This window comes from Zalophus californianus, chromosome 2 (genome assembly GCF_009762305.2).
Source record: "Zalophus californianus isolate mZalCal1 chromosome 2, mZalCal1.pri.v2, whole genome shotgun sequence".
Lineage (NCBI taxonomy): Eukaryota > Metazoa > Chordata > Mammalia > Carnivora > Otariidae > Zalophus > Zalophus californianus.
The window spans coordinates 91938204-91953842 of record NC_045596.1 but is presented as its reverse complement, the minus strand read 5'-3'; positions in this window follow the sequence as shown (position 1 = coordinate 91953842).

Genomic DNA, 15639 nt, shown 5'->3' with positions numbered 1-15639 from the left:
TTTTTCCTTGATGAGGTAAGCAATACTCAACAACAGGTTGTGTCAGTAATATTTGAGAATAATAACTATTTACAGGGCACTTAGGATGTGCCAACTACTGTGTACACACACACACACACACACACACTTACACATTATCATGTAATCCTCAAAACAACACTATAAAGTAGAAATTGATATTTTCCCCATATTACACATGAGGGACCTGGGGCCCAAAGAGGTGTTAAGTAGCTTGCCCAGACAACATAGCTCAAGTGGCCTTCTAAACTGCTTCTTGTAGTACACCATCTCCAAGGAAATGGGTCTTCAGGAACCTCTACAGTGTGGACTGTTAAAGAGAAACGTATGGAACTGTGAAAGCAGATGTAGGGAGTTGGTTGTTAACTGGATATTTGTTCCAAGTTAGATTAGCTCATTGTCTACAGGCAGTACCAGCCTTGCATGTGAGTTAGTCAGGTTGCAGGAATTAGTGTGGCATATGGTTGAGGAAGGAAGACTATTCCATTCGATGTCTGAGTGAGGTATAACTACCCTAGATAGCAGTCCTCTATAGATGGTTTTCTCTACCAACTCTATCCACAATTGCAGAAGGTTCTGCTATGCTTACCTCTAAATAAGAAAGGACTTCCTCATAGGAAAAGCATTAAAGGCACAGAGGAAAAGAAACTACAGATAAAAAGCTCACAACTTCACACTCTTGAGTCATGGACCATGCTTACTGCTATAACAGTAGATCATGATGATTCATTAATAGAAGGATGACTGGGGTATATCTTTTCTTGATAGTCTATCAATTGTCTATCAGTGAACTTCGAAGTAAATGGCGCTGGTTATATTGCCTCTACCGGTCTCTCTAACCTAGTGTTCTCTGACAATACACACATTCTCTGTTAACAGAATTCATCAAGTTCTTGAATTTGGATAGCAGGGCACACCTGTATGTTTCTTGGTTTTCTATCCCTTTCTCACACACAAATTTCTCTCCAACCCTTCCATCTTTCTTCTTTCCCTTTTACTGTTCATGGTGCTATCACAATTTTGCATTAGTTCTTTTTTTTTAAAAAAAGATTTTTATTTATTTGACACAGAGAGAGAGAAAGAGTGCACAAGCAGGGGAAGCAGCAGACAGAGGGAGAGGGAGAAGCAGGCTCCCGCTGAACAGAGAGCCCGATGCGGGGCTCGATCCCAGGACCCTCGGATCATGACCCGAGCTGAAGGCAGCCACTTAACCGACTGAACTGCCCAGATGCCCCTTGCATTAGTTCCTTTGCAAAGGTGGTGACTGAGTTGACGTGTGCTTTGTGAACTTATCATCTGTGGAGTTAGCCTCTGTTGAATTGCTATTTGATAAAATGTTACCTGGGAACGACACTGCTGAGACCATTTAGCTTCCTGGAAACTAGGAGCAAAGAGTCTTGACAGGAATTAGTATAAAAGTAAATATAGGCTAAAGTATAATACATTTTAATATTTCTTTTTTTAAAAAAGATTTTATTTATTTACTTGAGAGAGAGAGTGCGAGAGACAGAGCATGAGCAGGGGGAGAGGCAGAGGGAGAAGCAGACTGCCTGCTGAGCAGGGGGCCTGATGTGGGACTTGATCCCAGGACCCTGGGATCATGGCCTGAGCCGAAGGCAGACTCTTAACCAACTGAGTCACCCCGGTGCCCCATTTAAATATTTCTTAAATCATTTATCCTACATGGTTGTCAAGTGAACTACTCATTAGGATTCTAATTGTCTGTGTTATATATCTGTATCTCTACAAATAGAGGTAAAAGATATAGATATGTCTGTATGTATACATATGGAAATATGTATATTTCCAAATTCTAAAACACAATAGTATGTTACTCTTCCTAAAGTAACTCCCCTGCTCAAACTCTTCTTTTACCTTCTTTCATCTACAAATAAAATCTGGAATGTCTTCTGAAGCTCAAGGCTCATATCTCTACTTCTCATGCTCTCTTATTGTAGTTTTCTGTAACAGTGCACCTAAAACCTTAATGTGCAGATGAACCACTTGGAATCTAGTTAAAACGCAGAGTCTGAGGCAGTAGGTCTCAGGTAAGGCCCAAGATACTGCAGCTCTCACAAGCTCACAAGTGAGGCTGATGATGCTGACCCTTGACTCACACTGTGGAATAGAGAGAATCTAGATTCTAGAGCCTTATTACATTAGCCAACAGCCATTTGTTCCGCTCATTACACCTTTTCAGTCTTTGCCTTTCCTGCCTACTTGAATTTGTCCATGCTCTTTCTTTTACTTTCTTTTTTTAAAGATTTTATTTATTTATTTGAGACAGAGAGAGAGAGAAAATGAGCAGGAGGAGGAGCAGAGGGAGAGAGAGAAGTAGACTCCCCACTAAGCAGGGAGCCCGATGCGGGACTCCATCCCAGGACCCTGGGATCATGACCTGAGCCAAAGGTGGATGCTCAACTGACTGAGCCACCCGGGTGTCCCTATCAATGCTCTTTCATGTATACCTCTTTTTTCTGAGTTTTATATTATCTACAGAAATGTAAAGGAACATGATAATTTCTCACAGGCACAGCACATCCTTTCAAAAACCACATCTCAGTGTCCTTGAAGGGAAATCCCTTGTTCTCCAGTTTCCAGAGTAAACACATTTATTTGAACCAAGCCCTTGCACTGTCAAGAATTCCAAGGACATGGAAAGACTCTTTGGATTGGTCATGCGACACAAGGACAGTTTAAATCACTGAAGGGATGGGTGCAGATGGAAAACACTGTCTTTGGCTAAGAGAAATAACACTCCCTATAAAAATATTAAGAAATGTACCTTAAGTGTTCCTTTTCTTTTTCTACTAAGGAAAACAGTGCAGCCTCTGCATGAACAAATCAAATCATTCTGGCATTTGAGAAATAACACATCCTGGCTGGTTTTGCAGATTAGAAATCATCCTGATTTCTGCTATGACTCTTCTGAACGTGTGCACTTCTTCAACATTATTTTGGAGTGAAGGTCTCACAGCTCAATAGCAAGCTCCCCTAGAAAGTGCTAATTAACACATGGAAGAGTCACGTGCTGTTTATACTTCTGGTGCCCTGGCTTCTTGGCCGCAGGGACGGCAGGGCAGCCAGCACTGGCGGGGTGTTGTCTGAGCCCCAGTTAATCCCCGCGAGCTCATCCTCCACGAACACGCTCCCCTCAGGATTGATAAAGCCCTTCTGGCCTCGCAGTCCGCAATCCGGACTTCCGGGCAGGGCTGCAGCTTTCGGTCCTAATCAAAGTGAAACTCTCCTCTCACCTGGTTAAACTGGCTAATCCTAAATCTCGGCTTTTAGATTGTCACTTAACAACTCCGAGGAGGTCCTCCAGCGGGATTCCGTGCAAATCCTGAGGTGAATGAGGTCCAGGCTAAGTGAAAAATGAGCCAACAAAAGATTTTTAAAATGTACAGCAAATTCTTTACCTAAATTGTATTTTAATTCTTTTGTCTGAGAATTAAGGTCATAGGTCATCTTCAACGATGACGTATGACTCTCAGGTTTTACACAGGTTTGCGTGGCAAAATTGAAAAATCAGGTGATGAAACAAAACCTGCATTTTTTACTAAATTTCCTTTTTTCCCCCTTTTTGATTTACTGATAACATATAGTATAGTGCTTAAGATTTTAACTTCTTGAGGCTGAATATTCTCGCTTCTAATTTATGTATACAACAGTACACACTTTCAAAATATTTGTGTTTTGTTATGAAAAGAATCGTGTCCTTTCAAATGTACTTTTCTCACTTTTGTAATGACATAAACATATTATCAGTGCCCCAAAAGAAGTTCTAAAATGTAAAATGCAAATTCCTACATACCCGTAAGTGTTCTGATTCAAAATTTCTAGAAGAAAGCCAGGAAGCTGTATTTTTATCAAGCCCTCTGGGGCATTCTGATGCACACTGAAAACATTCTCTGTAGGTCTTATTGAAGAAAGTTTCCTTTTTTATTTAAAACTTCCTATCTGAAATAAGAGAGTAAAAGACAAATACAGCTCAGTGTTTGAGGGCATAACAGTGGTGCTTCAGTGATGAAGGGGTCACCCAGATGGCTGGTGGACTCCCCCTCCCCCTGCCGTGTGGCTCCACTGGCACAGAGCTGGGTGGGGGTGGGGGGGGGGGCTTGGTGGGAGTAGATTAGTGCAGAAAGATTCAAGGGAAGAGGGCAATTGGGAATTCTTATGAGTGATTTTGAAAGGAAGGAATGATTTGAGTGGAGGCCACATGGTTTAACTTACAATGAACCTGCAGGTTTTGAAAATCGCATGCTGGATTTCCTCATAAACATACATCAATTTCAAGGAACAGGAGGCTCTGCTCCTTGGTATGCAATCTTTTGGGAGTTTTTCTTATTCAATACCAATACATAGAAAATATACATTAGAGTTGAGAATTTAAAAATGCAGAGAAATAAAAAAAGCTTTCAATAATTTAATAAAAAGCACGTGGGTAAATGTGCCCTCAAGTCATTTTCCATTTAAATTATGAAACCTTTGAATTTGCTTTTAGGAGGATAAGCACAGTGTCCCTTGGCATTCTCTCGCTCTCTTTTCTTCAACTTTTTTTTTTTTTAAACCTGCATGTCATTTCAGAATGAAGTGGTAGCAATTATTTTTAGGGACCCAAGCAAGCAGTAGCACTTAATAGGAAGCATGATGCATGGTACAGGGTGAAATTGGGGTTGCCACCCGAAGCTCAGTCTTCAGCTTGTCTTTTCTAATGCACAAATACACAGGAAAAGAAGAAATATGAACACACAGAGGTATAAAAGTATTATTTTGCTGTTTTTTGGAATTAATAAAATACACAAAAATCTCTGGTTTGTCTTGTAGGAAGTTTAGCAAGTTTCTAGGATTAAATGGCTTTCCTCTTCTGTGAAGGGTCTGATGTAAACCCTTGTACCAAGGCTTAAAGTCTTAAGGCTGTTAGAAGTTTCCATCAGTCAGTCTGTATGTCAGTGGATAAAATCAGTTGCTGATCTAACCTATTCATTGCTCTCTGGAAAAATGCATCAAACTATGGAAGTATTTTTTAATGATGAAGGAGGGCTGGGGAAATAAAGGCCTGTCAGATGATAAAATGTGTTTTCTAACTGGAAACATTTTAGAGCAACATATTACCACAATGCTTTCTTAAGTAATTTTTAAGCATTGTGTTTGATGAAGTGGTGAAAAAAGGGAGATCAGTTGTCTTTGGTTATCTATCCTCAGTCACTTCCATGAACTGGAAGTTTCCCTCATTTCCATGGTTAGAAAAGTTTGTGTTCTCTGTAGATTCTTCTTGAAATAGTTGATTTTGCACATTTAATACCAGAAAAATTAAGTGAATGGACATAAAATTTGTTTTACTTTCCCCTGCTTTGTTCTCTTTTATCCCAAAGGTTGATCTACATTTTTAATATGTGAAATGTCTGCATTTTGTGACACCATATATAATGTGTAGAGGGATACGTGTGCTCTGTTAGTCAACAATTATTTGACACTGAGTGCTGAACTCTGTACTTCACTCAGTGAAATGTTAGCAAAGGGGCAGACAAGGATAGAATTAGATAAAATACCACATCTGGCCTTGGCCTTGGCCCTCTAGGGGTTTATATGGTATATTTGAAAACATATGATTGTAGATCTTAATAAGCTTGGTTGAAGGCATACAAGGATACATGTGCTTTGCATGCGGGGGAATTCTTAAGAGGCTGCTCTTATAGTTCATGTCACAAAGTTCACTAAAGGAATTTGCTAATGATTTAACAATGTTGTTGAAATTGCTTTGTTACTTTCTAGTTAGACTGGCAAATTTCTATAAAGCATTTTACTCAACGTCATCACGTTCAGTTCCAACAATGGGGTTCCCATAAGACTGGTCAGCTTCTCTCCTCCAAAGTTATAGTACTTTTGTCAGATATTCTCAGGAGCCAGTTATGGCTATAGAAAGTAAGTTGATTAATAGGTATGTAAGGTGGATTTTGACATTTTCCTTCAGTCTGAATAACTGTATCCCACAATTGATTTAGTCTGTGTCTGCGTGCCTGGGCAGATCGATGCTAATGTTACATTTCCAACTGTTATAACTAAGTTTCTGAGTCAAAAGCATATCGAAATAAAGTCTTGTTGTGGACTTCAAAATAACACAAGTTTTTGTACATGAGCAAGAGCTAACAATAGGAAAATGACAAACTTGGCTTTCTAAGAGAAAAGCATTGGTTAGAAGAAATTGCCTCACTTGTGAAAGATACAAAACAGTAATGTGGTAGTTTTTTTCAAATCTAAAATTTTCTTAAGCCAAATCCCGAGAATAAGTCAGTTACTATGAGTTTCAGTCTGAAACTTTAGGAAGGGTAACTTTCTGAATGGGCCACTTGGATATTATAAATGTGCCCAGTGCTTCTTAGGAGAGAGGCTCATTCATATGTAGCATCTGGTCCAACATTTGCTTCATTATATTAGCATTTTTTATCAAAACCTGGTACTGATTTCCTGCTGCTACTTTCTAGCTCAATTTAGACGTTTTTTGGAGTTGGGATATTGTATCTGCTTTCTTCCCTTCCTCCTCTCAAGCCTCTAACCCAGATGTCAATTTTTTTTTTAACTTGAATCCAGAAAAGTTCATTACTTTTTCTTTAGAAGGAGCTTTGGTAAACATGTAAAGTACAAGGGGAAAAAAAGAAAATAAAGCCTTATTAAAACTTATAAAATAGTTTTAAATTTCAGATGTTTATAACATTCACCTTAACAAAGCTTTAAAAAAATTAAATACTAAATATTAGCCTAGATGCTAAACAGAACAACTCACTATTCTGTCATAGTAGGTGAGAGATGTTTCCTCACTTAGTTTTTTTTTTTTTAAAGATTTTATTTATTTATTTGACAGAGAGAGACACAGTGAGAGAGGGAACACAAGCAGGGGGAGTAGGAGAGGGAGAAGCAGCTTCCCACAGAGCAGGGAGCCCGATGTGAGGCTCGATCCCAGGACCCTGGGATCATGACCTGAGCCGAAGGCAGACGCTTAACGACTGAGCCACCCAGGTGCCCCTCCTCACTTAGTTTTTAAACAATGCTTTGACAACAGATCTTTCCATAGATGCCAGTTACCACAGTCAAATGACTTGACTTGCTGGTCATGCGGGTCAGGGGTGCATCTCATTTCATCATGTTTGTAGTTGAAGAAAACAAGCTAATAAAAGTTAGCTTGGTTAATTTTTTGTAGCTGATACTATTTGTGGAACGCAGAGTTTATCATTTGGGAGGAGGGCAAAATCATGACAGATAGAAAACAAACATTAAACTCACATAGCACAAAACAAGCAAAACATAAGTCAATCACATAAGAAAATAACTTCATGAAATTGCCCTGAGCAAGGATAGCTTTGCTTTGTTTTGGAAAAGACTGGCCACCCTGTTTATGGTAGTAGGTCCTTCTTAACTTTATTTATTCACCCTAAAATTTTCCCAGCGCTTTTCATTTTAATCGGTAATATTTAAATGAAACATTTATTTAGATAGAATAACCTCCTGAAGCTTTAAAATGTATTTGATTTAGGCTAAAGTTCAGAAAATACAAGAAAGTGCATTGGATCTTTACTAACATCAAACCCTGAATGCCTTATAACTGGGGAGACTGTTCCTAAGATTTTACTCTAATACTTACCCCAACAAATATTTTACAGACCAAATTAGAACTTCATCCGTTGATTGTTATTTACCATTTAAAATTGGCCTTTGGTTAAAGCCTCTGAGTTATTACAAAGAATGTTGTAAAAGAAAAAAACTTTATATGAACAATTGCCAAAAAATGTTCTTGTGTGCTTTGGCTGTCTGTACGAAGAAAGATGCTTCACTTTGAAATTTTATTAATCTTTTTCCTCAACAAAATTTTGTGATTATAATGGTAAGTAGAAGCAATGAGTGTCATAATTTTTGAGTTTCCTGCCTAAATGCCATTGATGTAATTTTAATAATCATAACCTTCCCATGATTAAATGTTCTATAGATGGTTTCCTTTTTTTCCTCCAAAATATACGATTTAATAGGGAATTAGGATCTGACCTCATGGCTTACTATAATTTTTGTGAGGAAAGTAGTGGGTTTTTAGCCTCGATTTCCTTAATTTTGAATAGAGGACTAATAGTAATGTGTAATATATAGTAACTGCTTATTCTGTGCCAAATGCTGTTTTAAGTCCTTTACTGACTTTTCACAATAATATTATGAAGTCACCATATTATTATTCCCATTTTACAGATGAGGAAACTGAGGCAAGAGAAAGAAAGTACCTTGTCCAATTAATTAATAAATAGCAGAATCAGGATTTGAATCCAGGAAAGCTACTTTAGTACATCTATTTTTTTTTATTTTTTATTGTTATGTTAATCACCATACATTACATCATTAGTTTTTGATGTAGTGTTCCATGATTCATTGTTTGTGCATAACACCCAGTGCTCCACGCAGAACGTGCCCTCTTTAATACCCATCACCAGGCTAACCCATCCCCCCACCCCGCTCCCCTCTAGAACCTTCAGTTTGTTTTTCAGAGTCCATCGTCTCTCCTGGTTCGTCTCCCCCTCCGACTTACTCCGCTTCATTCTTCCCCTCCTGCTATCTTCTTCTTCTTTCTTTTTTTTCTTTTTTTTTTTTAATTTTTTTATTGTTATGTTAATCACCATATATTACATCATTAGTTTTTGGTGCAGTGTTCCATGATTCATTGTTTGTTCATAACACCCAGTGCTCCATGCAGAACGTGCCCTCCTCGATACCCATCACCAGGCTAACCCATCCCCCTACCCCCCTCCCCTCTAGAACCCTCAGTTTGTTTTTCAGAGTCCATCATCTCTCGTGGTTCGTCTCCCCCTCTGACATACTCCCCTTTTCTTCCTCTCCTGTTATCTTCTTCTTTTTCTTTTTTCTTAAAATATGTTGCGTTATTTGTTTCAGAAGTACAGATCTGTGATTCAACAGTCTTGCACAATTCACAGCGCTCACCATAGCACGAACCCTCCCCAATGTCTATTTAGTACGTCTATTTTTAATCATTTAATCCCTCTATATTAGAGGCATTCTGAGCATAAAGTAAGGGTTAGGATAGATGCTCCCATAAGTAGTAGATGCTTCATATTTATATATAAGTTCAAAAAAAAACTATCTGCTTCCATAATTTTCTTTAGCCCTTTAGACTTAGATGAAAAATAATAACATGTGATATTGATCCTGGTGAATTTTAAAAATGTGTAATAATTGAGATCCTTCTCAGTTAAGCTGAAATTTATGTCAATTTGGCATAATTTATTTTAGGCTTTCAGACTCTGGACCTACACTAATATGTGTAGAAATAGTTAACAGAAAAAAATGTTGAAAAAGAAAATGTAAATATAGTGGTGAATTGTATATAAGGATATTAACATTTAGTCAATGTCGGTTTTCCTTGGGTTCATATAAAACCAGGTAGATGGGGGTGCCTGGGTGGCTCAGATGGTTAAGCATCTGCCTTCGGCTCAGGTCATGATCCCAGGGTCCTGGGATCGAGACCCACATTGAGCCCCGCATTGAGCCTGCTTCGGGCTCCCTGCTCAGCGGGAAGCCTGCTTCTCCCCTTCCCTCTGCCACTCCCCTTGCTTGTGTTCCCTTTCTCACTGTGTCTCTCTCTGTCAAATAAATAAATAAAATCTTTAAAAAAAAAAAAACCCAAAAAACAAACAGGTAGATGTTAACAGTAGGCGTATATGTTGGCCATTTAAGTGCCAGATACAAAGATGTTGATTTAACAGCTTTTTATTGAGCATGATATGGATATACAATTTTCGAAGTCTCAGACATGGATACTTCATAATATTTTGCCTTTTCATAGTTATTTTTATAGGGAATACCAACACCTTTCACCTCAAATTATTAAACTTCCTCTGATATAAAATTATTTTTGTAAGAAATTGCTTGGTACACATGGATCTCAGTTTTAAATCCCTCAGATGAGATTGAGAATACAAAAATTCTTGTTAGTTTGTTCTGTCATTTTTAGAATATGCACACACAAACACACACATGAGTGAGAGAGAATCTGTATCTCAATGTGGGATTGAGCAAACAAAGAAGATTAAAAAAAGCCCTGAATACTTCCTTTTAGTGAAACCCCATTTCCCACATGGTGATCTTTTAAGAAAGTAACTATTGTTGCATTCTTCAAATAAATAACTCAGAAGAATAATATCCTAATATAAACCCTCACACCAAATGCATTTTGTTTGATCTTGTCTTTCGCTGCCAAATGTGGAGATAACTTTTTCCAACATCTATGGATGATAAATTATAATGAGGATAAGAAGTTTGTTTTAAACTATGTATTTAGGGGAATACCTTATTTAAATTTTGAAATAGGCAAACATTTATTTGCTTCTTTATTTAAAAATAGTGTTAAGAGAGACACAGTACTATATTTTCCCCTTCCTCTTTTCATCGTTTGCCTGCCTTTTCTGGTCCCCATTGTTCTGGGGATGCCTAGAACTCCATAACTACTTGCGAAGGATTTCTTTTTTTAATTGGGTTAAATACACATAACATAAAACTTATCATTTCTAGCTCTTTTGTAAGTGTATATGTAAGTGGCACTGAGTGCTTTTATATTGTTGTATAACCATCACCACTACTTCTAGAACTTTTTCATCAGTCCAAACAGAAACTGTATATACAATAAACTTCTGCAACTCTTCCCTTTCCTTAGATCCCAGTAACCTCTATTCTATTTTTTGTTTCTATGAATTTGCCGATTTTAAGTATCTCATATAAGGGGAATCATATAGTGTTTTTCCTTTTGTGCCTGGCTTATTTCAGTCAGCCTAAGGATGAACTCGAGGTTCCTCCGTGTTGTATCATATGTTAAGATTTCATTGCTTTTTAAGGGTGAATAATATTCTGTTGTATGTATATGCCAGGCAAGTAATATTCTAATGTATGTTTATAACACATTTTCTTTATCCATTCATCTTTTGATGGATACTTCGGTTCTTTCGACTTTTGGCTATTGTAAATAATGCTGCTATGAACATTGGTGTAAACCTATCTATTTGATAGGTTTACACCAATGTGTAAATTGGTGTGATTTCTTTTGGGTATATACCTAGGAGGTGAACTGCTGGATCATATAGTCTTTCTATGCATAACTTTTTGAGAAATCATCAAAACTCTTTTCTGCAGAAGCTGAACCATTTTACATTCCTACCAGTGATGCACAAGGGTTCCAATTTTGCCACTTCCTCATCAACACCTGTTCCTGTTTTTGTTTTGTTTTGTTTTATACCAACCATCCTTGTGAGTGTGAAGTAATTTCTCATCCTAGTTCTGATTTGCGTTTCCCTGATGACTAGAGATATTGCTTGTTAAGGATTTAAGTGTTTTGACCAAATTATGATAAACCTTGCAAGAGCCACATTGATACTCACATGTCACGGCTTCTTAAATTACTGAAAATCAAAACTTCTCTTCTTAAAACTTCCATCAGAACAGGCAGGGGCAACAGTATGGGAGGCAACACAATGTGGCCATAAAAAAATATGATTCATAAGTAAGCAGAGATTGAATTCAAATCCACTCCTTCACTTACAAGGATTAAGATCTGGGGCAAGATTCTGTGAAGTAGGAAATGGTTATTGCTTATGGAATATTATGAGGCTTTCACGGGGCTGTGCACATATATGTGTTCTCTATAGTATCCCTAGCACTTATAACAGTGCCTGGGATATCATAGGTACTTAATACGTATTTGCCGAATGAATGAATAATGCTTAAAACATTGCTCAATTAATTATGACTATTCTTATTATTCAATAAGCAAGAGCATGTACTCTTGATTTAAACAAATTTAAATGGCAGATCTCTGTTCCTTTTTATAATTTTAAATATATCTAGTCTATGTACAATATATTTATATATGTATAAATTATATATTACTTATATATGTACATATATAAGTACTTAAATATACTTATATATCTATAAGTATCATAGATAATCATTTGACATATAACTTATCAAAATATATATTAGGCAAATATATAGCTCAGAAAAATTTGAAATTTGCAATCTAATATTACATGTTAAACTTCTCACAGAGCCAAATACTGAACAGTTGAAGAAGAGACCTGTAGAACCTATTTCAGTTCATACTGGTTAGGTTTTAACATGATTTAGGGATATTTCTTAAATGAGAATTTGATTGTTTTCTTGTAATCTAGATAATGCATACTTAAATAAGAGTTACTAGAAATGTTTTGGGGGTGTGTCTAAGTGAATTGATTTGCGTATTACCACCTCAGTATACACTATTCATTCTTAGAAGGTGAATTGTTTAAATGTCTACACCCGTGATATGTAGGGACAAGCAAATCTATGCCTTTTCCCTTGGTTTTTCAGCTATTTTTAGCTATTCCTCTGTGTTTTTCTGTTTCAGTTTTACAATTTGTGTTTCTTTAAAGCCACTCACAGAGTAAACAGTATCTTTGTATGCATCATGAAAACAAGGCAAACTGACCAGTATACTGTGATTTTTTTACATTTGTTTAAACAAGATAAATGTGAAACAAAGCTATATACTCATTTGTTTTGTAAACAATTAGATTTAAACAACAATTAGCTCTACACAACAATTAGCTCTAAACAATTAGGTCTCATGCAGTTATTTTATTTTTTTTTAATTTTATTTTATTTTATTTTTTTTTAAAGATTTTATTTATTTATTTGAGAGAGAGAGAGCACATGAGAGGGGAGAGGGTCAGAGGGAGAAGCAGACTCCCTGCTGAGCAGGGAGCCCGATGCGGGACTCGACCCCGGGACTCCAGGATCATGACCTGAGCTGAAGGCAGTCGCTTAACCAACTGAGCCACCCAGGTGCCCTCATGCAGTTATTTTAAAGAAACTTAGGAAAATCCTCTTTAAAGGTCGATGCTTAAAATTAAAAAGAAAAACAAAAACAACTCTTGATAGGTTTTGTTATACAAAATTATTAGCGGAATAACCTCTCATCTCAAGTTAAATGGATTCTCAATGGCTCCTTTTTATGAAATGCTGATTTCTTCTAAGGGATGATCTCTTCCTGGAAAACCTCCACATTCTTTATCTGAAGCTTTTCGATTTTGCTTGAATTATATTTAGAAAATTACCACTCTCAGTATGTTCTTGTCTCTTTCTCCCTAGATGGCAGCATTTGCCTTACAGACTATCTCGCCTTTCTTTCTTTCTTTTTTTTTTTTAATATTTTTATTTATTTATTTGACAGAGAGACACAGGGAGAGAGGGAATACAAGCAGGGGGAGTGGGAGAGGGAGAAGCAGCTTCCCACGGAGCAGGGAGCCCAATGGGGGGCTCAATCCCAGGACCCTGGGATCATGACCTGAGCTGAAGGCAGACGCCTAACGACTGAGCCACTCAGGTGCCCCTCCCCTTTCTTTTTTGGACCATCTTTTTTATGAAGGTGTGACACCTGGGGAATAAAAATGATGACTACCAGACTAGGTGACTAAATGCATGACTGCCTGGCTTATTAGTGAAAGCTGAGGTTATTATTTTACAAATCTTATTTGTGTCTTCTCAGCAAAAAATTTGTATCTCACGAAAATCAAATCAGGCAAATTTAGGGGGAAGCGTTCCTAATGAAATGAGTAAATACTAAATCCAAAGGCTTTTCTTTCCCCCATTCCTAGTATATTCACATGGGATACTGTAATTCTTCCATCTTAGACTATTATTAAGATTTTTACCAATTTGGATGTAACCTAAAAATTCATGAATATAAAAAAATCTGTTTCCCAAGCAAAGTAATCTGTGAAAACATATATCCACTTAATATGTGGAAATAGAAATAAAATCTTCAAACTTTTTGAGGGTTGCACATCTTACGTGAACTTTATTGATAGGAAATGTGATGACAGAGCATAGGATTTAAAAGTAGCTGAAATATGCCACCATTCATGGCTGCCTCCGTGGGCATCTGATTTTTGCGGCTACACATGGTTCTCTACTTACATGGGCCCTGAACCTGGGCGCTTTAATGCTCTACTGTAACCATCTAGAGATTCTTAATGCTGCAGCCATTCCTGCTTTATTTTTATTAACGATAAATATCTCAGAGTGACAAAACCTAGGTAATGAATGCTAATGATAATTCTTATTACATCATGAAGTGTGAAGTATACAAAAGGTTAAATGACAACTGAGACCTCTAGGTATAATTAGAAAGCACTCACTTAAGTTTCTTGAATGTTTAAAGTCACAATTTTGCAAATAGCAAAATTTGCTAAATTCATGTCAGTAGGGGAAAAATAAAGATCGATGGAAAGAGTGTTCTTTTCTTTCCTTTTACAAAAACTGAATATATTTCAACACACTTGTTTCTGTAGTTCCAACTGGAATCCAGAAATCCGGTAGCACATATAAAAGAAGGAAGACAGAAAGAATTAGATGTACTTCATTTATGTTCTTTTGGATTAAGTATCTCATAAACTGTTAATATAGCTGGAGAAATGCAGGGAGGACATGGTGTTAACACCAAAACAAAGGCAACAGGCAATCATTTTTTAACCGAGTGTAACAAACAAATCAGGACATTGAGACTTAAGAAAAAAAAATCCCATTAATTTATGGCTACTCTAGAAAAAAAAATCCCATACTCATTTGCATCTCAAAGTAGTATTGTAACACAGAACATGCACTGAGATATTACTGTCTGAACAAAATAGTAGTTTCTAAACCATTCAAGAAATCTAAGGTGGAAGGGACCACTGTTAGAGTTGCCAATTTAAATTTATGGCTGTGTGAATTCAGCTTACTTCATTGACATCTACTGAAATATGTCATTTAATAGTGGTTGACTTTTTGGAGGCTGAGTAAATAAAGAGCAGGTAAGCAATCCAATAACCCCCATAAATCAAGGAAGAGTGCAAATAATGTCCAGTCTCCTGTTTATCTCATCGGTAAGTTCCTAGATACCAAGGCATAAGCCAGAATGGTCCTAGAAAGTCATGTGAGCTCTAGAGATGCTTGTATGCACAAGAACTTAGTGACAATTAGAAGAAAAGGAAGGGAAGGAAGGAAAGAAAGAAAGGGGGAAGGACATTTTCTGTGTATACTTAGGCGGTAGGATTAGTAAGAGTAAGAACAGGTTAGAGTTATAGTATTACGGAAAAGGGTTTTAGAATTTTACTCTGAATTCCTAGACCTACATACAGTTTCCATCAAACTTGTAGACTGTGTGGTCAAAAATGAATATAGCGTGAAGTTCCATGCAAAAGTTGCTGCGGCAGGGGGCGGGTGCTGGCATTGATGTAGTACTGCTCTGGTCTGGAACCTAAAGATAGCTGCAGCCTCTGTGTCAGGGACTAGGGTACAACAACTGAGTGTCTTTGGCTCTGCTTTTAAAGGTAAAATTGTTCATTCAGCAAGCCAGTGATAAACCCTGAACTTATACCTGAAAATAAGGAGCAATCCTAGTGCTTCTCCCATGATACACATGCATGCCTTATACGGTGAAAAATACTATGTCCTAAGGCTTATTTTTTGGTGTTGTTCCAAGGCTTTTAAATACTCTCAAAATATGAAGTGACTACAAAATTAGGTTGTAAAAAAAAGATGTCAAAAGGAGAAAAT